The sequence below is a fragment of the Pipistrellus hanaki genome (assembly GCF_964339955.1).
Source record: "Pipistrellus hanaki genome assembly, chromosome: 13".
Lineage (NCBI taxonomy): Eukaryota > Metazoa > Chordata > Mammalia > Chiroptera > Vespertilionidae > Pipistrellus > Pipistrellus hanaki.
Genome location: NC_140515.1, coordinates 57,022,297 through 57,046,209, shown reverse-complemented (window position 1 = coordinate 57,046,209; position 23,913 = coordinate 57,022,297). Strand labels below are relative to the sequence as shown.

At 48.3% G+C, this 23,913-nt stretch overlaps 1 protein-coding gene across 6 annotated transcripts in view; it reads right to left on the bottom strand.

Moving 5' to 3' along the window:
• The window catches only part of CNTN4 (contactin 4), a 315,102-nt gene that overhangs the window by 253,611 nt on the left and 37,578 nt on the right, over positions 1-23,913 (bottom strand). Inside the window, exon 1 of one of the 6 annotated variants that reach the window (XM_084902272.1) lies at positions 7,298-7,395. The exons of the other annotated variants lie outside the window; for them this stretch is intronic. The gene's annotated coding sequence lies outside the window, so the exon portion shown is untranslated. Of the gene's footprint in view, positions 1-7,297; positions 7,396-23,913 lie in introns of those variants that run through there. 6 annotated transcript variants of the gene reach the window in all.

The following is a 23,913-nucleotide window of genomic DNA, read 5'->3' as shown; positions in this document are numbered from 1 at the left end:
ATTAGAAGACCTCAGCTGGAAAATCAAAGGCGTGTCTTTAATCTGATCAATGATTACTAGCCTGTGCTTTTCACTTTCCAATGAATGCCTTTCAGTCCCCCCCCCCCCCTTTTTCTTGTTGATTTGTATGGAATGTAATTAATGGGAATGCATATAAGCATTATCAATGGACACAGTCAGTAGGGGGGTGAGGGCGTGTGCTGGAAGGTGGAGGCGGCTGGGAGAGGTCAATGGGGGAAAAGGAGACATATGTAATACTTTAAACAATAAAGAAATTTTTTTTTAAAGTAAGGGAAAATAAAAAAGGTAGTTTTTATTTTTAGTGATATGTAATTCCTGGAAATTCTTAGACGCCTGTTTAGAAAATATCAAAATGCTGTAAAATAATAAAGCAATGATAAAGTCCCAGAAGACCAAAAGTGTGAGAGAAGAGATTTAACGACGTAAATGTTTTGCTGAAGATCTATTTGGAAAGCCTGTCTCATTTCCAACAGAAATTAACTCACTAAATTATAACAAACTTCACGGACACTATTTTTACCATGCAGCTGCTGGGGAGGGGGGGAATACAATCACCCCATCAGAGACCATTTGATTTAATATCCATATTCCCTTCATTCGTTACATCAATAGGTACCCAGCACCTCTCATCAGCCAAGCAACAATCCCTATCCCAGCAAATATGAAGGAATGAGTAGAAACCATCACAGGATACACTGCCCTACACACAACTCTGATGTGAACTGTGTTAGGTCAAAATTAAGTAAATAAAATTAAATCAACGACATGGAGTTTGATGGACTAATTTTCTGAGTGTTTTTTTTTTAATGTAATAAATTGGATGAAAAATGAATCTATCAACTTCACAGCTGATTAAAGTGGGAAAACAGCCTCTCTTTTTAAATATATACTGTATGGTATGTTTCGTGATGTCACTTCAATAAAACCACAGCACCTTTTCCATGTCATTCCTGGCTTATAATACACAGAAAAATATGGGACCTGCCTCCATAATATATTGTAAATTAAAAAACATGACTAGCACTAACGCAAATTTCAAACCAGGGCAATAGCTATGTTTTTGCCGACCCGGCACCCTGTAGGAGTGTCTACCCAGTATTTTATGATGAGGGCTGGGTAAGTGCCAAGGACTCTCTGGCTTGTTGAGTAGGAACCCTAAATGCAGAAGCAGCAGGGCCCTCTGAGGAGGCAGAGGGAAGGGCAAACCTCTTCTCTCTTCCCACGTTACCATCCGAGGCCCCTCAAGGACGGTGGTCACACAGGGACATATTTCCTGAGGGAGCGTTGGGGAGGGATCCCCGGTGTTGACCTGCAATCGTGAGAGAGTGTTCAGAGTCACATGCAAACACGGCCAGGAGGACTAGGAAAATGGATCTGACTCCATGGCTTGCCCCTAGTGCTACAAGAATGTTTCAAGCGTGCCATGCCTGCCCGTTGACTGCGGGCACCGACCTCTGCCCCTTAGGTTGTCAAATTAAAAAAATGGTAACAGCCAGCACAGCCATAGCTGCCGGGTGTGAATGAATCAAAATTATACCTTTTTTTTTGGGGGGGGGGGGAGGGTCAGATGGGCAAAAAGGCAACATTTTTTTGTGCCGCAAGATTTTAGTAGTAATTAGTGTGTGTATGCCAATCTGATGAAAAAGGTTGAAAATTGCTGATCTTACTAGATATTGTTCCACTTATTTGGGACCTTGAGCTTTGCAGCTACTGTTAAAATAGACCTCGGGGATAGACTGTCCATAAGTTTTCTTAGCATTCCTGGGGCAAATGTTTTGTCTCCTCGGTGGCCAGGCTAGCACCACAAGCCACGGGAACTGGTTACACGTGGCTCGTGGCCTATCCAAGCCTGGGTCCACGGGGCAAAGAAAGCATCCGCCAGCACCCCAGGGAGCCCGGGAGCAGGTGTGCCAGGCAGCCTCGGAGGAGGACACCGCTGACACTGACCTTCCTAACGAGACCCTGAGCAAGGACTCGGTGAGACGCGCCAAGGCCCGGCTCCTGGGACCGCGAGAGTGACTGTGGCTTCTTTCAGCTTCGCTAGCCGTGGAGCGTGGTTCCCCAGCCCAATCCATAAAACCGATACAGACGCACTCCAACATATTAACATTTTCTACTGTTTGGCCGGCACTGTGCTCGGTTTTATATTTATCGTCCCATTAAATCTCAAAACAAACTCATAAGATACATGCTGTTATGATACTCCAGCGTTATTACAATAGAGACACAAAATGCTATTACTATGGAAGTCCATTCTATAGGCTAAGAGGCAAACACTTACGGGGCAATAAGACCACAAGGCCAAAGCGGGGGAGAGAGGTGTTCAACTGAGTCCGACGGCAGGATGTACGGGTTTTACCCTCCAGGCTGCTCTGCCCACAGAGGGACCCGAGGCCCTGAGCCCGCGGCTGGATCCCATCTGGCTCTGCATAGGTGACACCGTTTAACGGGAACTAATGCATCACCCGCCGCACCGTCCACTCCCGGTAGTACCGCCCCCACGTCCTGGCATGCCTGAGGTTCCCCAGGAAGTGGAATGAGCACAGATCCCGGTGGAAATGTGAGATCACGGGGCCAGTGAGAAGATGCCGGGTCTTGTCCCCTGAGCCACCTTCACTCCATGCACGGGGTGAAGCACAAGTCCCCGGTCAGGGCACGGACCCGGGATGGGCAATCAATCCCCAAAGGTGGGTGTTCATGAGGCAGCCGATCAATGATTCTCTCTCATCACTGATGTTTCTCTCCCTCTCCCTCTCCCTTCCTCTCTGAAATCAATAAAAATTATATTTAAAAAAAAGAAAACTGTCCCAACAAGTTTGGCTCAGTGGATAGAGCATTGGCCTGCAGACTGGAGGTTCCTGGGTTCGATTCCCATCAAGGGCATGCACCTTGGTTGCGGACACATCCCCAGTGGGGGGTGAGCAGGAGGCAGGTGATCGATGTCTCTCTCTCATCGATGTTTCTAACTCTCTATTCCTTTCCCTTCCTCGCTGTAAAAAAAAAAAAATCTATAAAATATATATTTAAAAAAAAAAGAAAAAGAAAACTCCCCATGCGTTTGGGGGTCCCAGGGAGGGAGCACCTTCTCCATCTGCGTCTTCCCCACTGTGTCTGTGTCTGTCTTCCCCCCCGGACTTCCCAGCACCACAAACCCTCCCCCGTTCAGCTGGTCCCACCCGTGGCGCCACTGGGAAGACAAACAGGCCACAGCGGGCTGGTCCCTGCTGTCCGGAGAATGCACGCGGACAGCCCCCTCCTTTACAAACTCACCACGTGGCTCTTCCCCGCTGACCGCAGGGAGCACTCCAGCCCTCCCCTGGCGGCCGGGATGATGGATGGCCGGGCCACACCCCATTTGTTAGGGAGCAGCCCATGCAAAGCGGGTGCGGCTTTGATTGATCATGTTTACCCAACGGATACAAATGTCACCGGCCCTAAGGAACCAACCCACATTGGGGGACGGAGGTTTTGTTTCCAGGATGAGGATGACTCCTCAGACCCGTCTGCTCCGGCTCACACCGTGGGAGGGCGGGAACCCTGTGACCAGTGGTTTGTGGGGACAAGATGGATGCCTTTCTTAAGGATGCGGTGAGGGCTGCATGTGGTCCCCCCGAGAGCAAGCCCGCCACCTCCCGTTTCCGGGCAGGGCTGCCGGGGTCCGGATCACGTGTGCGCACAACTGAAGCCAGTTTGGCTGAATCAACCCCAGCGCCTGAGTGTGGCCCTGGCCCCAAACATCCACAGCTGTTCTTTAATGGTGAGAGTACTCAGTGACGGTGCCTGAGACGAAAACACAGAGATGGATTCCTTCCCTCAGCCCCCAAGCATGCTCACTGGTCCCTCTCAGGGGCTAGGCACCTGAGGTCTCGGTTTAGGGCATCTGAACAGGTTAGCGTCTGGCCCCTTCCCGATGCATCCCTCTGATCTCACATCTCACCGTCCACCTCAAGGATGAGGAAGATGCTTTAAAGATTTCTTTTTCTTTTTTATTTTATTTTATTTTATTATTTTATTTTATTATTTTATTTTATTTATTTTATTTTATTTTATTTATTTTATGATTTCTGGCCTATTTTTGGCTTGGCGCTGCCTCCCTGTTCGGAACATTTCTTTCCTAAAAGCCAGAGACACAACCTGACCCTAGAGAACAGACTTGCTTTTATTTCTCTTTGTCCTCAGGCTGGCATCATACCCGGAGCAGTGAGTGAGTGATGCCTGGATGCATGGATGAGTGAAGGGGTGGAGAAAGTGGGGGAAGACTGGGGAGGGTGGAGTGAAAAGTAGCTAGAGAAGGGGAGGAGAGAGGAGGAGAGAGGAGGGGAAGAGAGGGGGGGGGAGGGAAGGGAAGGGAAAAGAGGGGAGGAAGAAGGAGGGTGGCCCAGGAGCACAGAGGGAGAGGGCGTGCTGGAAGTGACTTTGTCTGCAAACAACAAAGACCCGATTCAGACCAGCTGAGATAAACCCCTGGTTCCCTGGCTCCCACATGCCCTGGTGTGCTCTGTGGAGGAAGGACAAGGTGCGGGAAACAGCCTGCGGAGAGAGAAGCAGGGGCTCAGCCAGGTCTGCGCCCTGGCCCTCCCCCCACTCCCTCTGGCCTGGTGTCCCTGGAGCTCATTTAGCCTCACGGAGAAGCCGACTAGACGGCTTCTCACACTCAATGCCCATCCTCTGATGATATCTTTGTAGGACACAGGCCTGCTCCATAGTGAATCCCTCTATCCAGAGGAATAGGAAGCTGGGGGATGGCCAGTGTGGCTCAATGGTTGAGCATCCACCTATGAACCAGGAGGTCATTGGTTCAATTCCCGGACTGGGCACATGCCCAGTTGCAGGCTTGATCCCCAGTGTGGGACTTGCAAGAGGCAGCCGATCAATGATTCTCTCTCATCATGGATGTTTCTATCTCTATTTCTCTCTCCTTCTCCCTTCCTCTCTGAAATCAATACAAATATATTTAATTTAAAAAAATGGTGAAAGTTGAAAGCAGAGCCCATGAGTTGTGATCAAAAGTAACTACAACTCTTTCAAAAGACAGAGCTACAGCATGCAGAGCTACGAGTACACAGCGGTAAGTTATAGCTTTGCATCCTGGTTACAGGTGTCACTTACATTTTAAATTATGCGCAGAGGCCTTAGGCATGACATATTAGACCGACACTGAAAGAACAGTAAGATCTCAGAAACAAGCTTGAGAAAAATAGGGGACATTTCACAACCTTGGCCACATCTGAGTAAGGTGTGCCTTCTGCCCCAGCCCACATCACGGGTGGCAGGAGGGCCAAACACACTGCATCAAGAATACACAGGCTCCGAACCCCGGGCCGCCCCTGCAGTCGGCATTTCTGCTGTTGTGAATATCAGTATTCAGTGGGTATGAAGGCGCTGAGAAAGAGGGGTCAAAGGAAGTGTCCATCACCCTGTGATTGCTTTCCAAGCTCCTCCTGCTCCTTGGTAACATACATATTACTTAATTCCTTTTTATTTTTATTTTTAAAATATATTTCACTGATTTTAGAGAGGATGGGAGAGGGAGAGAAACATCAATGATGAGAGAGAATCATTGGTCGGCTGCCTCCTGCACACCCCTCACTGGGGATCGAGCCCACAGCCCGGGCATGTGCCCTGATAGGGAATCACACAGTGTCCTCCTGGTTGATAGGTCAACGGTCAGCCACTGAGCCACACCAGCCAGGCAACATCGCTCCTTTTTAAGTCACTGCTCTTCCCATCGCCAGCAGGCATTCTGCATGGTCTCCTGCCTGACACCCAAGGCCGTGGAGCATATGTAGCTTCATGTCTGCCCCGTGTCTCTCACCACATAGGAATGTGCTAGGCGTTATGTAAACCTGGTGTGAGATGACTTATCCAACAGGGCAGAGAGTAAGAGGGTGAGTGAGATCCTTTCTTGGGAAGGAAAAGGCAGAATCAATGGGCCCCCCACTCCCCGTGCTGCTCCTGGGGAAATCAGGGCTGCACCTCCAAACCTTGGCTGGTTCGGTTTTAATTTTAGAAACTGGTTCCATGGAACACACCTGGGTGGCTCGGCAAAGCATGCTTTTCCCCACAGCAGGAGGAGGGGACAGGGTCACGCTGGGGGATGGACACAGGCGATGGGCAGGTCACATGGCAACCTGCCTCTGCGGAGCACCAGTACCGTCTTCATCTACGTCTTTTCCCTGAACAAAAACCAGCTAAGTTTTCACACGTGGGCGAACTCTCTGAAACTGGCACCCTGAGAGCAATGACCTCGAGCGGGGAGATCTGACCACAGGGCAGCCAGACGGCCTGTGGGAAGGGGGAGTTAAAGTGGACACTGAACGGTAAGTAGGACTGCGACAAGGGAGGGGAAAACGGGAAGGGGGGTGACCCCGGCAAAGGCTATCGAACAAACCAAGGCAGAGGGGACATCACATCCTGGGTGACAAGTGGCAGGGACCTGAGATGATGGTCAGAAAAACCCAAACAACCGTGGGAGCATTCTCAGTGTCATCACTGAAACTACCTCCCTGCCGGCCAGCATGGCTCAGTGGTTAGAGCATTGACCTATGAACTAGGAGGTCCGGTTTCGATTCTCCTGGTAGGGGCACATGAATGATTCTCTCTCATCATTGATGTTTCTCTCTCTCTCTCCCTCCCTCTCTCTCTCTCTCTCTCCCTTTCCCTTTCCCTTCCTCTCTGAAATCAATAAAAATATATTTAAAACAAAAACAGAAACTACCTCCCCAAGCCCTGGTCCGCTCAGCAATACAACGTCTGTAATGAAAACGGAATGAATGTGGCAGAATAATTATGTTTACAAGTTTCCTAATTACTGGTACACTGGCCTCCGAAAAGAACTGTACCTGGGCGCTCCTTTTCTGGGCCCATGTAATTTCAATTAGAAACACACACAGAATATCCATTATGTTAATTGTTTACTTTTAAATATTTCCCTTAAAACGTGTTTATACTAATTTGCATCCTCTCGAGGGAAAACAACGCGTCTCCACGTCGCCTCTGTGGAGGCCACGCCGACAGCCGCCCTGCACCGCCAAGAGAGATTTCCGCTAATGACACGCAATCAGGCCCACGCTCCATTAGTCATTGAACGCCGTGCGCTCTGGCGAGGGGGGAGCTGCAAAGAAAACAATGAAATTGATTTCAAACCCAAACGACTGTGATTTGTCTCCTCAAAAGCAGGGAAGAGAGCCGCAGTCCCCGTGAAAGGAAATAAGATATGCAAAGGACATTCTATCCCCCCTCGGTTTACGGATGTTGAAAATAGAGTTTTTAATACCTGACACAGAGATGATAACGGGCTTGTTTTCCGAAGTGGAGTTAGCGAGTTAACAAGCCTCGCTGCGCGGCTGCACCGTCTTCATCTGCGTCTTTCCCTCCCGAACAATAAACAGCTGAGCTCTCGCACGCGGGCGGAACTCTCTGAAACGGGCACCGAGAAATGTTTCACCTGCAAACGTGCCAATGTTTCCGATTGGCCCCAACAGGTTCAAAGCACAGGATCCCGGAACCTCAGAGTCAGAAGGAAGGTCTGAGAGGCCTAGGTCGGCAAGCTGCGGCTCTCGAGCCACATGCGGCTCTTTGGCCCCTTGAGTGTGGCTCTTCCACAAAAGACCACGGCCTGGGCGAGTCTGTTTTGAAGAAGTGGCGTTAGAAGAAGTTTGAGTTTAAAAAATGTGGCTCTCCAAAGAAATGTCAATCGCTGGCTCTGTGGACTAATGAGTTTGCTGAGGAGGTCTCCCGGGCAGAAAATAGCAGGCTTTAGATGCTGCTGTTGGATGTGGGACACAAGTTTACGATGATACACAGCGGGACAGACAGGGGCCCTTGAGGCAGTGACCGCCCAGAATGCACAGGATCTCTCCCTGGTTCATCCACTTCCGATAAAACAGTAAAATAAAGAAAAGGGAACCGGAAGCATATCTCCAGCAAATATCTAACCTCACCGCGTAAGAGATGCCTGAACATCAGAGGGTTTTTTCCCCCCCAATGACCAGATTAAAAACAATGTGAGGACTTCCTATCTGGACTCTAAATAAAAAGCGGTCATTTCTCTCATTTCAAACAAAAGGCGCTCACGTTAGCATTTGTAGATAACGTGCTTTTTATCTACGGAGCTGGGAAGAATCGAGTGAATTATTCAAGTCCAGAATAGGAAACCAGGCAGAAAACAGATATTTTAATGCTCTCCAGCCTGCACCCTGTCCAGGAAGAGAGACGGCAGATCAAAGATAACCTTGAACTGACAAGGTTGGGAGGGTGCTTTCAAAACCAGTGGCTTTCAAAAGGAGCCCGTCCTGAGTTTCCAGGTCAGATGGGACGAAAGAGAACGGAGGGGAAGGGGCCTCCTGAGAGGGAGGGACCCCGCCCCTCGAATTCAGAAAGGACACAGGACCTCACTCCCATCCTCTCCCCGAATCCCTCTTTCTGGGAGTCCCCTGCGAGCCCCCCATTAAGAGCAATCTCCCCAAGGCCAGCCCTGGACTGGACTCTGGCCCTCGGGCCGCTCTGCGACGGCTCGGCACCGCACAGCACCCTCCCCTTCGCTGCCACTCGGTCTTGTCGCGGTGGGACTGGGGGTGCAGGGTCTGTGCACGCATCTCTGTGTAGCTGGGATGGGCGTGCCTAGAGTAAAGACTTAATTTTCTCCTGATTAATGACTCATTCTTAAGTGGTCAGTAATCCCCGCTAAGTCGAAAGATCTTCTCGGTAAATTAAACTCAGTAATGCCACGGGATTATCCACCATTGGTAATCAAATACAGATCACCTTGTTGTCACAGGATGACGGGAGGATAAGCAGCCAAAACAAGTGCATGGTGATCCTCCAGCATGTGATGTTTGCACTACGCCGGAAGGACACACGGAGAATTGGGCATGAAATACAAAGGCATTCGGTTGCTCCAACGGAAAGGTGATTACTGGGAATTTTTTCTCTAAAAACCAAAGGCAACTAATGACAAAAAATGACAACGAATAAAATAAGGCGCATGCAGACAAGATTAGGATCTGACAAAGCAAAAATAGAGATTTTATTAAAAAGAAACACCAAAGAATTACAGCCAAATAAATATCTGAGAGAAAACTAATAAATGCTTTGTGTGTTGTTATTCAGATAAATATTTTAAGATAATTATCTAATTGTCCTATTTTGAAAAACCTAGAATTTTAAAATACATTGGCAAAAGAAATTGAATAATAAAAATTTTAGCCCTGACCGGTTTGGCTCAGTGGATAGAGCGGCAGCCTGTGGACTGGAGGATCCCGGGTTCCATTCTGGTCGGGGGCATGTGCCTTGGTTGTAAACACATCCCCAGTGAGGAGTGTGCAGGAGGCAGCTGATCCATATTTCTCTCCCATCAATGTTTCTAACTCTCTATTCCTCTCCCTTCCTCTCTGTAAAAATATCAATAAAATATATTAAAAATAAATAAATTAAATAAATTTTATTTGCCAATGAGTTTTATGGGCCACCCACTACATGAAAAATCACCTGTTATCCCACAGTCTGGTGTAAAACCATTGCTGTTTCTTTCTGTGTTTGTTGTTTACATGAGATGGAACTACAGGTTAATTCCCTAACTCATAAGGCAAACTTTGGTATGACAACAGTTAAAACTTTGGTACGATTCCTGAAAGATCATGCAAATTTATGTATTTTATTACACTTGTCTATTTAAATAAAATGGTGCCTACCTTAGAACAGTGGTCGGCAAACTGCGGCTCTTGAGCCACTGGCTCTTTGGCCCCTTGAGTTTTTAGCAAAGGCCAGCTTAGGAGTACCCTAATTAAGTTAATAACAATGTACCTACGCATATAGTTTAAGTTAAAAAAATTTGGCTCTCAATAGAAATTTCAATCTTTAGTGTTGATATTTGTCTCTGTTGACTAATGAGTTTGCCAACCACTGCCTTCGAATATGGTATTCATCTGAAGTTCAACTGCACCTCGTCCACACCAAGGAGGTGGATTTCAGAATGAAGCATAAACCAGACTTTTTCCTTAGTTGTGTCCAGTGCTGTCGCTGGTCTTAGAGAAAACTGTTTTTCTTTTTTCTTTTTTTTCTTTTTTTTAAATATTTTTTTTATTGATTTCAGAGAGGGAGAGAGAGAGATAGAAACATCAATGATGAGAGAGAATTATGGACTGGCTGCCTCCTGTACACCGCCTACTGGGGATCAAACCTGCAACCCGGGCGTGTGCCCTTGACCGGAATCAAGCCTGGGACCTTTCAGGCCCACAGGCCAACACGCTAGCCACTGAGCCAAAGCAGCTATGGCTGGAGAAAAACCATTTCCATGGCGGGTCGTGCTAGAAAAAGTCTTCCCGCTAAATTACAGAGGGTCCGACTTTATCATCCTGCTCTTTCACCTGTGTAATAAGTTACCCTGATGGGCATGAAAACCATCACAGTAAATCTCTAAGAAAGGGCTTATCGCCTGATTCATTCCTAAACATCTGAAATGAGAGAGACAATGATATTGGAATATGCTCCAATAAGAAAAATTAACTATTTTATCTTCATATGCAAGTTTAAGCTGTCTCATCTGAAATTAAGTTTCTGTGCCTGGCCGGCGTGGCTCAGTGGTTGAAAGTCGACCTATGAACGACCCTAACGACCAATGATTACTCATTCGTTCCTTACAATCTATCTGAGAATTCCTGCATCGGGACCATCTGGAAACTTCCTGATGGTTACGCTGCTGCTCCACAGGACGCCCAGGACCGCACCCAATGCACACCGCGGTCCCCAAGGAAGCCCTCACTTCGCATCCCCCGGAGCTCCCAGCACCAACCCCAGGCTCACAGCTCACTCCGCTGGGTTAGCGCACCCGGCCCCACACCGGCCAGCGCGCGCTTTTCTGTGTGTCTCAGGCTGTTTTAGTGACGTGTCCCCTGTCATGACTGCGCCTCAAGGCGGAGGGCCCCCCGTGGTTATCCTCCAGCACCGGGCACTGCCTCTCTGTGCTCCCGGGAAACGGGTGGTGGGTGGGCGTGGGCGACAGAAAACTCGGGAATCAGCCCAAGACCGTGCACAGTATGTGATGCTCTGCTGGTTTCTAAATCATCGACATTCAAATTCCAGTGCGAGCATCTTATTGATGACTTGTCCTCCGGTCGGCATGGCAACAGTTACTATGTCCTGTGCGCATCAGAGGGACCATATAGCTCCTCGTATTGACAAGCGGCTCTGGGATTGGTAGCAGAAAACTGTATTCTTTGAAGCAGATACAGTTTTTTTTAAAATGATAAAAGCAAGGATAGAAACTAATTTTGGAAAAGGAGGGAAATAAAACAGTACAAAATAGGCCTAACTTCCTCAAATTTGTAAGGGATGTCCTGTCAACAGTCATGCAGCGAGCTAAGAAAGAGTGCTGAGCGTTCCCCTTCTCGGCGAACCGAGGGCTCCTCTTCCGTGACCTCACAAGTCACCGTCCTGACCAACCAACGGCTCCATCTGCGTCGCATCCTGGTCACCCCAGTGCGCAGACTCCCCCGGGTGAACGTACCAGCTGATGCCAGGGCACCCTGAAATCTCATGCTATCTACGACTCACAATCATCATACCCTCAAGCTCTAGGCTAGGGGTGTCGAACTCAATCAGAGAAGGGGCTAAAATCTAAAACCCAGCCTAAATCGCGGGCCGAATGGTTTACTGAACAGTCATAAACGGACAATGTCATAAACTGACAGCGGAGTGCAGTGATGACAGCGCGGTGCGGGCCACATTGCAAGGCCTGGCGGGCTGGATTTGGCCCGCGGGCCTTGTGTTTGACACATGTGCTCAAGGCAAAGGCAAGCAGGAAACAGAACTATGAAACCTTTCCTTTCTGAAATGGCTAGACTTACAGGTCGCCTCAGCCTCCCGCTGCTTTTGTCAGTTCTGAGTGAGTTCCAAGCTAGCGGATCGCATCATCACCACCGATAAACCGGGATAAATGAGAGAACTCAATTTTCCCAAATAGCGGTGGCCTTTCTCTCAAGCAAAAATAAACTCCGAGCAAGTGCGTGAATAGGTTCGGTCAGAGCGTCAAGCCACAAGCAAGTCAAGTGCCTGGCCTGCGCTCAGCGTCAGCGGGAGGCTTTTGTAAGCGGGCGCTGCTGAGGATGCAGCCGGGGCCTCTGCAGACAGAGGGGAGCTGCAGCTCAGCAGGAGGGAGGAGACAGAGCAACCGAGGCTGTGTGAGGACCACATGGAGACACAGCCCCGCTCCTGTGGAGCGGCTGCTGGAAATCCAGACAGAAGTGACTTAGGACAGAGACGACCAACAATGCATCTGCCTCCCAGCCCGCCTGGCTCCGTGGCTGAGCACAGACCTATGAACCAGGAGGTCACGGTTTGATTCCTGGTCAAGGGCACAGGCCTGGGTTGTGGGTTCGAACCCCACTGTGGAACCTGTAGGAGGCAGCTGACCAATGATTGTCTCTCATCATTGATGTTTCTATCTCACACTCCCTCTCCCTTCCTCTCTGCAATCAGTAAAAATAATTTATTTTTAAAAATACACCTGCCTCTTGCTCAAGAAAATCATTTTAGTTAGTCCTAACTCGAGGAGTGTCGCCAGTCTTGTCAGTTTCCCAAAAGGACATTTTAAAAAACATTTTATTGATTTTTTTTTTTTTACAGAGAGAAAGGGAGAAGAATAGAGAGCTAGAAACATAGATGAAAGAGAAACATCAATCTGCTTCCTCCTGCACACGGCCCCCTGGGGACATGCCCACAACCAAGGTGCATGCCCCTGACCGCAATTGAACCCGGGACCCCTCAGTCCGCAGGCCAACACTCCATCTCCTGAGCCAAACCGGTTAGGGCTCATAAAAATGACATTTCATGAGTTTCCACAGAAGACCTATCAGCATCAATCCCGTCCGTGGCTCCTGGGCCGGTGTCTGGACAAAGTTCTCTATAGGAACGGGGAAGCAGAGAGACTCTACAGCAGACGGAGGTGGTGTGTCCCGGCTCCCTGCCGGGACATCTGGAAAGCCTGCCTTCTGCACGCACATCTGGGACTGGTGTTCTCATCAGTGGACTGTCATTCTGAAAGCTGAAAGCTATCGGGCAGGTCACCACCCGAAAGCAAGGAACACCAGCTGGTGCCCCACAGCCCTCCGGGGGCCCGGGATGGGCAGGAGATGCTGCCCACGCCCGTCAGACAAGGCAGCTCCCTTCCCCGCCGGTGCTCTTGGTTTGCTCCCCTCTGCCTCTTGCTGTGCATTTCCCTTCCGGTTCAAACAGCCACGGACCATTCTGAGACCGGAGAACCCATAACCCATGGGGCTCAAATCAGGGAGTCCTGACTTTCCCGGTAAGTTTCTTAGGGAAGTCATTTCTCTCAAGAGCTGCTGCTTCTTCTTTTAAAAAATATATTTTATTGATTTTTTACAGAGAGGAAGGGAGAGGGATAGAGAGCTAGAAACATCGATGAGAGAGAAACATCGACCAGCTGCCTCCTGCACACCCCCTACTGGGGACATGCCCGCAATCATGGTACATGCCCCTGAATGGAACTAGGGACCCTTCATTCCGCAGGCCGATGCCCTATCCACTGAGCCAAACCGGTTTCGGCTCTCATGAGCTTCTCATGGACAGCATGAGAGGGGTGAGCCAGGTGACCTCGGATCTCTGAGGGAGAGAGATGCTGGGGATGATTTCCAGAGCGGCTCCATCATCCTGCTGCTCTGGGGACAGGCTTGTCCCCTGAGGTAAGCAGGTCCCCCACCTGCGTCACTGGGCACAATGCTTCAGCCAAGCCCCGCAGGCCGGCTGTCGGCGCCACAGTCTGAAACACCACCTCTAGGGCAGTCAATGCATGCAGCCATGAGGGGAAGGCGGAATCTATCACAAGACTAAAAAAAATAAATAAATAAAAAATAGGGAGGCAGATGCTTCTTCATCGACCACTTAAGGGGTTATGCAGAGGCCATGAGGTGACGTTATGAAGTATGTTCCTTGCTGAGAATGCCACCTACTGACAATAAAATGCTCAATATTCATATGATTTTATTGAGTGGGGAGTCAAGAGTGGATTTTGGCCCTGGATCCGTTAAGAATGTGAAATGTAAAAATAAGAGCCCATCAATTCTTAGCCTCCCTCCGGGTGTCTGCGGGGATGTGTTTAATAACTGTCATCTTTCCAAACACTTCGGGCTGACCCCCATTCCGTTTAAAAACACCACAGCGGCCAGAATCCCCAGCCAGGCTTGCATGCTTTTGATGCTGCAAGCCGACCTGGTGTGCAAACAGTTCCCGCCCATAAAAGGTGCTCACACCGCCCCAGAGAGAAGAGGGCGCTTCGTAAAAGGAGAATGGATCTGCAGGTTCAGAAAGCCCCTGTGTCTCCTCAACTCAATTTTCCTGACGACTTTCTACCCACAAAGCCATCTCACTGAAAGCTCGCTAATCCCCTGCAAGAGCTGTCGGGAGACCAGAAAGGTGATATGAGGTATGGAGAGTCTAGATCTCAATTATAATGAAAAACCAGTAAAACAAAAGTTATTTTCACACTTCATGCTTTCCACTGAGGGAAGTTGCAAAGATCACGTTTTCCACCGTGTTGATAGCGTGTGAAGTAGCAAACATTCACATAGATCTTTGGTGGGCAAATCCATCGGCACAGAATCGGTGGGAGGTTATTTGCCGATATCTTTAAAACATAAAAAGCACCTTTTAAGCTCAAAAATGCATCCTCTGTGAATGTGACTCCTAAGGCAAGGGAAGGAAAGGCAGAAGTAAATGAATGGGACGATATCAACTTAACAAGCTTCTGCACAGCGAAAGAAACAGACAACAAAACGAAGAGGCAGCCAACCAAATAAGAGGTATTTCCAAACATCAGCTCCGACAAGGGGTTAATATACAAAATATATAAAGAACTCATATGACTCAACACCAAACAGACAATGCAATTAAAAAATGAGCAGAGGACTGAACAGATACTTCTCCCAAGAAGACATATATATGGCCAACAGACACAAGAAAATATGTTTAACTTCACTAGCTATTAGGGAAATGCAAATCAAAACTACAATAGGATGCCATCTCACGCCTGTTGAAATGGCTATTATCAACAACACAGGTCATAACACGTGTTGGAGAGATGGTGAGGAAAACGGAACCCTCATTCCCTGCTGATGGGATTGTAAACTGGGACAGCCACTAAGGAAAAACAGTCTGGCAGTTCCTAAACAAGTTAAGAATAAAGTTACCATATGACACATCCATCCCTCTTTCATGGTATCTACCTGAAAAACTATAAAATGTTTATTTGCAAAGATGTATGCGCCCATGTGTCCATTTCAGCATAGTTCATGGTGGCCAAGACATGGAGACAACCCAAGTGTCCTTCAATAGAGAGCTGGGTACAGAAGATGTGGCCTATATATACTATGGGATACTATGCAGCCCTAAGAAAAGATGAAATACTGCCATTTGCGATGAAGATGGACATTGAGAACACCATGCTAAGTGAGACGAGTCAGTCGGAAAACCCTAAGAACCATATGATTTCACTCACATGTGGGATCTAAAACTGGAACTCATAGTAAAGGAGGCCAAGCATATGGTGACGGAACATTATTTGACTTTGGGTGGTGAGCACACAATGCAATATACAGATCATATATCATTGCAATCTCCACTGGAAACCTACATGAACCTATCAACCAATGTCACCTTAATAAATTTAAATTAAAAACACATAAAACACAACATTGAATGTTTTTAAATGCCTCCTCTAGATTATAGTATATATTCTAGGGAAACACAGTCATGGGGGTACTTGTCACTGGTTGTAAAAGCTACTTACATAGGATTTTTGGGTGGATAAAATAAAACAATGCATGTGAGGTGTGTAGGACAAAACTTGCACCACAGGAAGCTGGAGGCAGCACTGATCAAGCTTAGCGGTGGGTTGTGTCATTGTGTTATTTTTAGACAATAATGATACGGGCACAAATAGCAACATTGCCAAGTTTCAGGCACGGGGGGGAGGAGAGCCATAGTCGTTATGGAAAAAAAAAAAGAGCAAAAAAAAAAGAGCAAATTTTACCTCTAAAACATGGTATTTAAATACTCTCTTGTAAGCCTGGCCAACTGGGGAACACTCTGTAGAAATGTATAATTCATGTATAATGATATCTGTTAATTTCCCAGGAATGTATTATATGGAATTAACACATGTCTGAAAGCCTAGGGAAAATGGTGAAAATCCTTGTAATCTGTATCAACATGGTTATAACTTTATTAGGACATAATGGAGTGGAAGGGTAGTTTCAATATTTCCTGGCTTTTTCTTCTCTTTCTGTAGCTAATGGCATTCTAACCATCATCCACCCTTCATGTGCGCTGATTGACAAGAAGGGGGATATGTGGAGCTAAAGCACATTCATTTGACATTAACCCCGCATCACCTATCTGCGGCTCCAGAGCCCGGGATGCCGCGGGGGTGCGTTTGTTCAATTACGGCGGCGATTTTTGCTCGGGATCCTCTAATTTTATCCCAATCACCGAGTCATGTTTATGCATCTCCTCGCTCGGGCATGCTGCTTCCTGAGAGAATTCTCGAGACCAGAAACTCTTTATCAGATGATTGAATATCAAACAGCGAGATGACTCACCCTCACCGTCAGGTTAAAAACATGAAAAGACATTTACATACCAACATCAGAGGAGATCAACTGAATGACACAATACGGGGGCTGGGGGGGAATGAATGAGGAAACTGCCTTCCTTTTCTGCCATAAAAAACACAGTCCAGCGGCACCTTAAGAGAAATAGTCTTTGTTCAAAGCTTAGTGTGACTTCACCCGTTATTTCAAATCAGTTAAGCCTGAAAAGAGTGAAAATTAAGTGAGTTGTCACCTGTTAAAGTGTGTACACATTTTGGGGGGATACCCTATACTGTTTGTTTATCATCCTAGACTCGTGGTCGGCAAACTGCGGCTCGAGAGCCACGTGCGGCCCCTTGAGTGTGGCTCTTCCATAAAATACCATGGCCTGGGCGAGTCTATTTTGAAGAAGTGGCATCAGAAGAAGTTTAAGTTTTAAAAATTGGGCTCTCAAAAGAAATTTCCATCGTTGTCCTGTTGATATTTGGCTCTGTGGACTAAGGAGTTTGCCGACCACTGTCCTAGACACAGAAGGTACAGAAGACACAGGCACTGCCCTGGCTGAGGGTGGCGTCTAGATCAGTGGTCGCCAGCCTTTCGGACCTCACGGACCACCAGGGGTCCTCGGACCGCCGGTTGGTGACCACTGTCTAGACCCCTTTCTCAGGAAGTCCGGAGAGTGGCCATTTCAAGCACCCAGAGAACTCGGTGCACCTTAGGCCACTGCTCATGTTTATACCGAGTTGCTAACTGCAGCCTCGGTCTTCGTAAGGATGCACTCAAGGAGTGGAAACATTTGTGCAAACAGATGCGGCTTATCTGGCGTGTTTCCTTTCATCAGCCTTTAATACCGCATTTCAGGACGCTCGTGAGGAAACGGGTCCCTCTCCTCCCCGGTTAGGAGGAGACAAAGCCCCCTGGGAGCCGGCCTTCCTCCGAATCCATTTCTTAAGAACGCACAAAGCCCATCCCGGCTGCCTCCTAATGCACCACCATCCACCCGGACCCTCGAATTCAGCAGGGGAGGGAGCTCAAACGGATAAAACACATCACAACCGTCATGCCTCCCCTCATAAACCTGGCTGGAGAGCTCTTACACGGAACAGCCATAGCTTAGCCAATTTATTTTTTTTACAAAAAATGAATGAGCAGCAAGAATTTCCAGACAGGTCCCACAGGCAGATTCTACAAGGCTGCCAGGGGAGAGCTCTCCGGATGAAAGCTGGACCGCTTTGTATCGTGTTTGGACACAGCAGAGGAAAGCAGGACTTAAGTAGACACGGAAAACCATACCACCTATCAAAGTGGAGCTCCCGCTGCCCCTCTGAGGACCGCTGGGAACGAACAGGCGGGTCAGGGGTCATGCATCTGAGCAGCTGCTTTAACATCAAACATCCATCAGCCCAATCCTAGTACCATCTATTCATGGATAATAACAGAAGACATGACCCCATGTACAAAACGCTTACACAGTTGTTTCTAATAGGTCTAAATTACAGTCATACGGATTACAAGTGGTTATACTTAAAGACTCTGTTCAAAACCCAGCTCCAAACAAGAAAATCACTACATCGTCAGAGCCTCAGTGTGCTGATCTGTAAAATGGGGCTAATTACACCTGCACTGCAGTTGTATTAGAGGTAGGAGAAATAATGTCTTATGAGTACATATCGCAGCCTTATGATTACAACTGATGTCATATATCCTTTACTGGCCAGGTCTGTGAACCATTTTGTAAACAATAAATATTTTCAGCCAGAACTTGTTTGGCTCAGTGGATAGAGTGTTGGCCTGCGGACTGAAAGGTCCTGGGTTCTATTCCTGTCAAGGGCATGTACCTTGGTTGCGGACACATCCCCAGTAGAGGGTGTGCAAGAGGCAGCTGATCGATGTTTCTAACTCTATCCCTCTCCCTTGCTCTCTGTAAAGAATCAATAAAATATATTAAAAGAATAAAAACAAAAACAAATATTTTCAGCCTCTAGGGCATGAACTCTGTCTCAGAAAGATTCGGCTCTATTGTCACGGAGTACAACTAGCCAGCCAGACAAGGGCCGCTGTGCGCCAGTAAAGCTTGGCTGTGGACACTGAAGTTTGAATGTCAGATAAATGCCATTAGGTATTATTACCCTCTCAATTTGTTCCCCAAACATATAAAAGTATGAACACTTTGGGAAAGAATAAAGTACTCTGTTTTCACCATTTAAACACCTTCCATTCTGAACTCATTTATTTATTTATTTATTTTTGTTTTAAAATATGTTTTTATTGCTTTCAGCGAGAGAGGAAGGGAGAGGGAGAAAGAGAATCCTCCCTGGGGACTGAGCATGTGCTCCGAGTGGAAATGGAGCAGGAGACCTCTCAGAGCACGGGGGGATGCTCAGCTGCTGGGCCACACTGGCCAGGGCTGTTTGCACCCCCTTTAGCAGTGACTTATCTCCAATGTACGAAGTCCAACTACGGAATGTAAAATCACCGCAAACAAGTGTTTCTAGCGTGCTTGTCAAACACATTGCTTATTTTCCTTACTAAATCAACTGACAAATAAATGAATCCAACAATACCAGATGAAAGAACCATTCGATAAATAGATCATCATTTACTATCTAATCTCCTCTCTGCCTCTGACTTAAAAACAGCTGCCAGGAAGAGGCGCAAACACCATATTTCACCAGCTACATAATGTTAATTATCCCGGAGTTACCCTACAAATAAAATCCTAGCCACAGGGGCCCTCTTGTCCGCGTCCTTGGTGCTCCCTGGCTCCCCCGCCATCCCCCCGAGCTGCAGGATTAAGTCGGGGTGAGCGGACAGGAAGGCGCCCTGGCGTGGGTGCAGGAGTCGGGGCCCAGCAGCTGAGCTGAGTATGCACAGTGGAGGGGTCTCTCCGTCCTTGTGTGTCTCATGCTTTTCTCGCGGGATTATACGAAACTGAACCGGGACAGTGACTGTCTGGTCAGCTTGGCTGGGATGATCACCCTGACGGACAAGACCTCCCACGTGCTTTGAGGTTCCTGTTAGATCAGTGATATCCCGAGAGCATCTAATACAGCGGTTCTCAACCTTCCTAATGCTGCGACCCTTTAATACAATTTCTCATGTCGTGGTGACCCCCAACCATAACATTATTTTTTTTGCTACTCTTAATGAATCGTAATGTAAATATCTCGACCCTCAGATTGAGAACCGCTGCTGTAGAGCCTAAGACCATCGGAAAACACAGATATTTACATTACGATTCATTAACAGTAGCAACATTACAGTTATGAAGTAGCAACGAAAATAATTTTATGGTGGGGGGTCACCACAGCATGAGGAGCTGTATTAAAGGGTCGCGGCATTAAAAAGGTTGAGAACCACTGTATTAGATGCTCTCGGGATATCAACTTAAGAGTGTGGAGCTATCTACCAAGCATTTCTAATCTCTCTATATTTTACCACCCACAGCCTTCCTAATTGCAGTGAAGAGTGAAAACATAAAATGCAGAGAAATCTGCAAATCCACAGAACGGGTTTCCTCTTTGTTTCTGAGGCGAGGCATCACTGTGGCCCCCAGACAATTAAAACAACATCAGCCTCCCCACGGACACGGATGTCTTCGGACAGTCAAGTGCAGACCATAATGGACGACAGCAGAGAAAAGGGGTCAAGAGTCCACGCTATCGAGCCAGGCTGGCTGGTTTTGTTAGCTCAGCCATTTATGCCTCTGCGTGATCTTAGATACTGTCGGCAAACTCATTAGTCAACAGAGTCCAATATCAACAGGACAACAATTGAAATTTCTTTTGAGAGCCACATTTTTTAAACTTAAACTTCTTCTAACTCCACTTCTTCAACATAGACTCGCCCAGGCCGTGGTATTTTGTGGAAGAACCACACTCAAGGGGCCAAAGCGCCGCAGCAGGTGGCTAGAGAGCTGTAGTTTGCCGACCACGGTCTTAGACCATCCACTCACCATCCTGTGCCCGCGTTCCTTGGTGTCTACACTGGAAGTGAGAGTCACAGCTACCAAGAAGTGTCAGAAGAGTTAACATAGTTCGCATGCATGACGTTTTCATAACATGACCTGACACAAAGGAGGAATTCTGTTAAGTGTTTGTCAAATAGAGCAGTGGCTAAGATAATTATACGTTATGGAGTAATACTCTGTTTTCCGATTTCTTTATAATACTTGCATTTTCATAGGTCACTACCGAGTGGCCTTTTTCCCTGAGAAAAAGACAAGCTTAAGAACTTAACGGCCCACTCCAGATAGCGGTTTGCCAAGGCCTGAGCTGAATGAAACCTAAGGCTTGGCTGCCTCGGATCTGACATAATGAATGAGACCAAATCTCGGGGCAAAGGCCCGGGCTTCTGAAGCAGCTGAAGGCGAAGGTGGAGACTCACCTGCGGCAGGAGGCCGGACTCCGGTAACAACCCCGAGGACCTGCCGCTTCGCTGGCTCCTGCTCTGCAGAGGACGTGGTTGCCCGCGGTCCTGTGCTTCCTTCTCTAACAAATACTTCAAGGACCTGCTGTGCCCACACTCCCGGGTTCCCGTCCATGAACTTGACCAGATCCTTGATGGAGCCCTACATGGTTGCATGTGTCCAAAAACAAGTGGTGACTCACCAGCCTCCTCACTTACCCCGTGTCCCCGGGGGGAAGCCACACTGCGGGCAGGCGGAGAGAAGGGGCGAGAGGGCCTGAGAGGGGTTAGATGTGGGAGAGAACTGACCCGGGGGAGGAGGTAGAAGGGTGGTATGAATTCGGCAGAGTGAATCCCGTTAAGATGTTAAGGTCTACACCTTTTGCGGGGGAGAAATGCAATCTTTTATTGGGGAATATTTGATGGCTTGAGATCCAACTCAAACAGCCATAAAAAAACAATGCTTACACGAGTCTGAAATGTGAATACTAATCCTGAGTTGAGTAAATAAACAAAGCTGTTATAAATGGCTGTGCTGTAATTAAAACAGAAACAAAGCCATCTTTTTATGGTCTTTTATGGTTGACAGGGGCCAGCATGAGAGACTGTTCTGAGACAGTGCGCTGGAACACAGGCAGAGGGACTGCAAAGGCCTGAGAGCGGCGCCTTCACGGGCACTCACCGGGCAGCGGGGGAAGCTCGACGCCACCCACAGAAAAGGGCGCAATGGCCCGGAGGACCTGGCGTGACCCGCACGGTGGCCTCCGGCAAAACCAAGTAATGCCTTCCCGTGCCAGCCGACGAAGGTACACACGGAAGTGCATTTAAATAAAAGAAATAAAGTTTAATTCACCGGGAGAACGTGCCACTCGTCCGTGTCCAGGCCTCTTCTGCCGCACTGGGGTCTGGAGCTGTCAACAATCCAGCTGTCTCCGTGCGTTTTGGGTAAGGTGACCAGACGTCCCGCTTTTGGCGGGACAGTCCCGATTTTTAACAATGTGTCCCACATCCCCCGCGTCTTAAAAAAAAGTCCCGATTTTTGTAAAGATTCCGGGACAAACAAGGGACACATTGTTAAAAATCGGGACTGTCTCGCCAAAAGTGGGATGTCTGGTCACCTTATTTCTGGGGCCCACAAAAGGGACAAGGTGGAGCCAGGCTACACAGCTGACCCCCTGGAGGACCAGGCGGGAACAGCAATCGTGACTCCCCTTCCCAGTGGCTGTCCCCCTCGGGGTGGAGGTGTAACCGGGAGCATGGCAGCACATGCCCAGCCCCGCACCCAGCCTTGGCTTGGGCAGGAACGGGGTAACATCAGCCTCAGGACACAAGTGGAGCACTGGCGCTGCCGGGTCGGGAAGACACTGTAAACCCGGGGGGTGCTGAGCCCGAAGCCTCTCGTTTCTCTAAACACAAACACCAGAGACCTGGGCACCTCCACCAGCTGCTCCCGTGGCACACCACTTCCCACGGCCCTCTGGGTCCTAACCGATGGGCACACTGGGGGTTGCCCCGCGCCCTCGAGAAGCCACTCCTGGCGGGAGGACAGGGGAAGGTCCCAGACGGGAGAGCGGGGAGGAGCCTGGTTCCCGGACGGCCCTTCGCCGTGGTGCCCACGCATTCCCTCTGCCTTCCATCAGAGGAAAGCCCTCCTTTGTTTCGTCCTCTAAACACGTGCCAGGCTCACAGAGGATGGAGGCGTTGCAGAGAAGGCACTTGGGCAGATATGCCACCAACTATTTAAGCCAATGTGCCCACCAGGGAATTTCCACCTGTGTCCCCAAACAGGCCTTAGACTTACCTTTTAAAAGAAAGTTATCAAACGCTATATGCATGTTCGCAATTTCTTCTTAAAGAATATACACCACCCCATCCTGTTTGGTTCTAAAACAGGCTTTTATGAAGTTTCAACGTCTCTGAAACAGCTTGTGGCATAAAACTGAGGAGCTGCGCATTCTCAGTCTTGTATTCTCGTCTGTCCTTGACCCCGCCATGGAACACTTACCTCCTCACTGTGGCCACACGCCAACCCCCTTCACGTCCAAGGTCATTCTGCAATTCCGCTCCCGATGAGCGCCCTCCTTCCTGACCATGGCGGTCTTCGCCTTCTGGGAACTCCGCTGGGATTCCCGAGGCACACCGCCCATCCCACTGCCCGGGACAGTTCCCACCCACATCCTCAGCCTCCGGAAGCCATACTTCCCTCCAGGGCAGCCACCACCTTCCTGTCACCAACCCTTCACCACCGTCTTTCAATTTGTCTTCACACGTGTGTTTGGCTATTTGTCCATCACCGGTCTCCCCTACAGACTGTAGGCTCCATGAGTGGGAGCCCTTTATTTGATTTACGTACCGTTTTCTTTCTATACCCAACACCCAGTAGGGACCCGAGCATTCACTCAGTAGGTATGTGCCTGTGTATCTCTACCTCTGGGTGGATGTGAAAAGCTAATAATAGTTCCAGGACAACCTACTCTTCTTCCTCCTGGTTCACAGGTTGACGCTCAACCACTCGGCCACACAGGCCAGGCCATCGGAATGTCATTCTCAACGAGTCATTGTCAACGAGGGTTGGCACCATAACTGCCATTTAAACAAAGCAAACGCCAACTTATCTCTTGATATCACTGTCCCCGCAGTGATGATAATACCATCCAAAGAAAAACTAAATATGGCCCCTAATTTCTTTCGGTGAAGACCCATTCCATGAAGACGTCCTTTCGGGGGAAGGAAGGGCTCATTCATTATTGAAAGCACACTGGCACAAATGTCTATCGATTTCTAGGTTTTATAATGAAATTTGCTCGATGTGGTTTTCTTCACAAATGAAATGGACATTGACCGGCATGATTGCATATTGACAGTAAAATCATCTTAGACC